A 6,000-nucleotide genomic window follows, 5' to 3' on the forward strand; every position below is an offset into this window, starting at 1 on the left:
CGCGATCGTCAGAGCCTTTTTTTAACCTTTTAAAGGCAGGAACTAATAACACCCGGGTGGGCGAGGGGAGCCTCGCACCGCCATCGCTACCAGTTCTCTGAACCACCTGCCATAATTGCTACCGTGAGCACTTCACCCCTGCAATACAGCAAGTAAGGCCTTTCCTTACCCAGCGTTACTTTTCTCTGAGACTGAATCTTGGATCTGCCATCATCAAAGGAGCTCAACTAGAGCAATGGCAGGATTGAATTTACTGCTTAAACTTTAAAAAATATCATAGCTATTCAGTTTTCTTCCCAATTATTAAGAGAATACTGTATAATGCCAAAGTTACCCTCAAGCCCTTCCATTGAACTGAGCTTTGGGGCTTAATAGCTACCGCTACTATTATTGTGAATAATTTTCTTTGCTATAGAATGATGGACTTTAAATTGTTTGGAAATGGCCTTGTAACCCTTCCCAGATTGATAGGCAGCAACAATGGCTTCTCTCAGATCACTGCTGGAGTCTTTGCCCTTTGGCATTGTGTTAACACACCCCTCAATGCTGGAGACCAGAAAACTCCTGAAACTTTGGCTTTTATAGAGGCCGTGACACTTGTGATGATCGATTAATCCAGGTCCCTTGATCAGCAGCACCAGGCTTCCTCTCAGCCTCTTCACACCCATGGAAGCAGTCAGGGTGTCCTTAGCCTTTCACACCTGGCTCCTCCATTTCGGCTCTCTTTCTGTAAAATAAAGGAGGACAGGGTGTTATATCTCCTGTGTTGCTGTTCACCTGAGGTTGCATTGACCTCCTTTTAAGAACTGCTGAAGACCAGATGCTTTTTACTGTGTCCTGATACATGAAACCACAGAACTCACAGAGGGTCTCCTTCCTTTTCCACAGGGCTGAATTTCTTAGTGTACAATTAAACCTCTGGAACCTGACAGAGTCCCCAAGTTCTCTGGGTTAGAACATTGTTGTTGTTAGTTGCGAAGTTGTGTTCAACCCATCACGACCCCATGGACAATGTTCCTCCAGGCCTTCCAGCCTCTACCATCCCCCGGAGTCCATTTAAGCTCACGCCGATGCTTCAGTGACTCCATCCAGCCACCTCATTCTCTGCCATCCCCTTTTTCTTTTGCCCTCCATCGTTCCTGAAGTGGTTCGGGAATAACGAGAGGCACAACCAAGCAAGTGACAACAGCTCTTTAATTTACAGTGAGACTTCAGCAAAAACTCAGAGGCTGCAGCCCTCCTTATATACCATCCTGGAGGGACTGTCAGCCAATCAGAACATAGGCAGGTTTGAAACTCCCGCTCAAAAGTATCAATACATAACACCCCTCCCTTCCCAGAAGGCACTGTCATTCACAAATTTACATAAGTACACACAAAATCTCGCAGGTGCCCAGGGCGAGTTCTCGTCCTAGTTGACCTGCGCAGTTCAGTGTTTGGTGGGGTGTCGAGCTGGTCGGAAGGACTTTCTGTCTCTCCCGGCTCCGCCAATGGAACCTCCTGGATTTTGTCCAGGGCGTGGTTATCCCCGGTTGGGAGTGGCGACTCGCTGGGGCGGCGCTGGAACCAGGGCTTGTCAGCTAAGTATTCTCGCGAACCCAGGCTTGAGTTAGCTGTTTTGGGAAAGTTGTTATAGTTAGGCTCAGATATGTCTAAATTTATGTTTGCTTCGCCGACTACCCTTTTTCTCAGCTGGTCTATGTGGCGCTTCCAGAGTCTGTCTACCCCTACATTACTGTATAAGATTTCGGGCCCGTTATGCCCACTATGGTTCCTGCAACCCATAGAGGTCCGCTGGCATAGTTGCGAGCGAACACCGGGGACCCAACCTGAAACTGTCTTAGTCTGGAGGTCTCTCCCTTGAAATTTTTGTGCGAATAGTTGGGGTGAAGCCTATCTAACACGCACCGGAGCTTCCTGCCCATGAGGAGCTCTGCTGGGCTTCTCCCTGTGGCTGTGCATGGTGTGGCATGCTGGACAGCTAAGAATTGATCTATCCTGGCCTGCCAGTCCCTGTTATCTAGTCTGGATAGGGCCTCTTTGGCTGTTCTTACAAAACGTTCGGCCAATCCGTTAGAAGCCGGGTGGAACGGGGCCGATAGGGCATGGCGGATGCCCAGTCCGGCCAAGTATCCCTCGAACAGGGTTGCTGTGAACTGAGGCCCGTTGTCAGATACTAGGGTATCCGGTAGGCCATGTGTGGCAAACAGCTTGCAAAGGGCTTTAATAACAGCCTCGGCTGTGGTAGAGGGCATTAGAATGATTTCAAGCCATTTCGAAAAGGCATCTACTACAATTAAAAATGTTTGCCCATGGAAGGGGCCAGCAAAATCAATATGGATCCTCCCCCATGGCCCTTTTGGTTTCTCCCACTCTCGGATGGGCGCTACCGGGGGATCGGGGCGAGACTCCTGGCAGGGTCTGCACTTCCCCACCCACTCAGAGATGACTTGGTCCATGTTGGGCTACCATACGTAACTGCGGGCTAAACTTTTCATTCTGACAATGCCCGGATGCCCTTCGTGCAGCAATTCTAAGACCCTCGTTCGTAGTTTCGTTGGCACTACCACCCGATCACCCCACAACAACCACCTTGCGTAAACAGTTCGTTTCGTTTGTTTACAAAACCTTGATAGTCCCCCCCGTCCACCTTGACCGGCCACCCTTTTAGCACCCACCCCATCACAGTACGAATGATCGGGTCCCTGGCTGAGGCTTTAGCCACTTCGGCAGAGGAAATAGGTCCCAAAGTTAATGTGTCCTGTAGAAGGACGGAGGCCTCAGGTGTTGGATTGGTCAGTAAGTCAGGTAGGGGACAGCGGCTGAGGGCATCCGCGTGACCCAGGGTCCGTCCAGGTCAATGTACAAGCTGGTATGAATAGGCCGAAAGAAAAATAGCCCATCTAGTCAAGCGTGGGGACAGAGCAGCGGGGGTGGGCCTGTCACCTGCCAAAAGTCCTAGCAAGGGCCGGTGATCAGTCACAAGTTCGAATTGCCGGCCAAATAGATATTCGTGGAACTTTTTAACCCCCGCAATTGCAGCCAGAGCCTCTCTGTCCAATTGGCTATAGTTTCGCTCTGTGCTTGACAGGGTGCGAGAGTAAAACGCAATGGGCGCCTCTAGGCCGTTCGGAAGTCTATGGCCCAGGACGGCACCAACTCCTACGGGGGAGGCGTCACAAACCAATACAAGCGGTAGCGCTGCGTTGTATTGGATTAGGAAACTGTCTTCTGATAGAAGTCTCTTAACTGCCTCAAAAGCGGCTGCTTGTGGTTTCCCCCAGACCCATGGTACATTCTTCCCCAATAGTTTGTGTAGGGGATCTGCGACGGTAGCTTTGTCTTTCAGGAACATTGAGTAAAAATCGAGCAGTCCAAGGAAGGCTTGGAGCTCAGCTTTGGTCTTGGGGGCAGGTGCGCTCTTAATCGCTCTCACCTTGCTTTCGATAGGGTGGATGCCTGTGCCATCCACCCTGTACCCCAAAAATTCAACGGAGGGGACAGCGATCATACATTTATTTTTCTTTAACCTTAGTCCCGCTTCCCTAAATCTGGAAAGGACGTTCCTTACTCTGTCCCCCAACTGACGTTCGTCCTGAGCGCTGACTAGAACATCATCAAAATAGGGCACCACTCCGGGAAGCCCTTGCAGAAGGCGCTCCATGGTGCTTTGAAACAGGCCGGGTGCGACGCTCACCCCAAACTGGAGCCTGGTGCATTTGAATGCACCCCTATGAGTAACAATCGTTTGTGCCTCTGCCGTGGCATCATCAACTGGTAATTGTTGATAGGCCTGAGCCAGGTCTAATTTGGCAAAAAATTTTCCGGGCCCCAGGGAGTGTAGTAGATGGTGCACGATCGGCACCAGATAGGCGCTCGGCTGCAAAGCCTTGTTGATCGTGCACTTGTAGTCGGCGCAGATTCTAATTGAGCCGTTAGACTTTACTGGGGTCACTATAGGGGTTTCCCACTTTGCATGGTCAATGGGAACCAGCACCCCTTGTTTAATCAGTTTGTCCAGTTCCGCATCGATCTTTGGTTTCAATGCGAAAGGCACCCGTCTGGCCTTGAGTCTTATTTGGGCTACGTTGGGGTCTAAATTAAGGGAGATAGGGGTCCCCACATACTTGCCCAACGTGTCCCCGAAAACGTCCTGGAACTCGGTCAGGAGACTGTCTTTTAACGATGACTTGAGCATCTGGTGGACGCCGGTGAAGCCCATGCCGAGGGCTCGGAACCACCCCATGCCGAGAAGGCTGGGAAGCTGCTTCGTGACGATGGTCAGTGGCAGGTCTCTTTCGTAGTCTCCGTAGGTGACTCGGAATGTGCCCACGCCTTCAAGGGGGACTCGGTTCCCCTGGTAGTCTAGGATGCGCAGTCTCTGTTTGGAGAGCTGGTCCTTCCGGAACGAGGGCAGGAGGGTCTTTAGGGTCGCCCAAGACATTATGGAGAGAGCCGATCCGGTGTCGATCTCCATTGAGCATGGCTTGCCGTTGATTTCGACCACCGTGCTGACTTTGTCCTCGATTTCCGCGCTGGCCTGGTCTATATGAATGCTGCGGCCATCTCGAGGTTCAAATTTGCGCCGTTTTTTCGCGCCGCCTTCTCTCGTTGGTTGTTTCTGGCGCGTTGATTCTGGTTGGCTGCGGCGCTCACGTGGTTGGTGTTTTCTGGGCAGAATGGCTCTACAGATTCGCGCCAAGTGCCCTTTTTTCTCGCAACGCCTGCAAATAGCCTCCCTATATTTGCAGGACAGTCTGTCATGGTGCCCTCCACAGCTGGGACAGCTTCGCCGGGGGCTGCCTGTGTCCTTTCTCTGGTGCTCTGTTCGGAAGACGTCTTCATCCGACTCGGACTCCGAGCTGGATCCGGCGTCTTCTCTGTGCACCAGGGCAGACTTGGGGTTGTCTTTGCTGGTCAGCGGACGCTGCAGCGTTTCTGCGGCTTTTGTGGAGGCTTCATGAGCCCTGGCCTCGTCTAGGGCTCCAGCAAGCGTTAAATCAGGCTTGGCGAGTAGGCGCCGTTGCAGCCTAATGTCCCGGACACCACAGATGAGTTGCTCAAGCAACGCATCGTCCAAGTCTCTATAGTTGTAATGGGTTGCGGCTTTTCTCAGGCTGGCCATGTATGCGCTGACCGGTTCTCCCTCTCGCTGTACGCGCTGTCTGAGTTGGTATCGTTGCACGAACTTGGAGGGCATGGGAGCGTAGTGAGCCCGGAGCGTGGCCATCAGGGTGTCCCAGGAAACGGTCTGGACCGGCGTTGGCTCGCACAGTGACTCTGCCATCTCGAACACGTCCGGTCCGCAGTGGCTTAGGAAGAGGGCCCTCTTCCGATTAGCGGAGAGCCCCTGCATGTCGCTGGCTTCGAGCGAGCATTCGAACCTCGTCAGGTACGAGACCCATTTTTCACGGGTCGGATCAAAAGGCTTGGGCGGAACGTAGGCAGACATGTTCGGTATGCCTCCTGTGGTTCGCCTCGTCGCCTAGCTGAAGCTCGTGGTCTCACTGGTTCGCTTGTTGTGACCTCAATCCCACCTTCGTCGCCAATGAAGTGGTTCGGGAATAACGAGAGGCACAACCAAGCAAGTGACAACAGCTCTTTAATTTACAGTGAGACTTCAGCAAAAACTCAGAGGCTGCAGCCCTCCTTATATACCATCCTGGAGGGACTGTCAGCCAATCAGAAACGTAGGCAGGTTTGAAACTCCCGCTCAAAAGTATCAATACATAACAGTTCCCAGCATTAAGCTCTTCTCCAGGGAGTCCTTCCTTCTCATTGGGTGGTCAAAGTATTTGAATTTCATCTTCAGGATCTGGCCTTTTAAAGAGCAGTCAGGGTTGATCTCCTCTAGAACTGACCAGTTGGATCGCCTTTGTTGTGGCCCACCAGTGGCCTGCACGGATTGTGGCTGATCCTGATGACGAGGAGGCTGGTGTGGTGTTGCGCCAGCAGCCTGTGCAGCCAGCGCTTGAGTCGGACAGCGAGGAGGCTGAAGAG

Source organism: Pantherophis guttatus, chromosome 15, assembly GCF_059756535.1.
Source record: "Pantherophis guttatus breed Tessera chromosome 15, ASM5975653v1, whole genome shotgun sequence".
In the NCBI taxonomy this organism is placed as follows: domain Eukaryota; kingdom Metazoa; phylum Chordata; class Lepidosauria; order Squamata; family Colubridae; genus Pantherophis; species Pantherophis guttatus.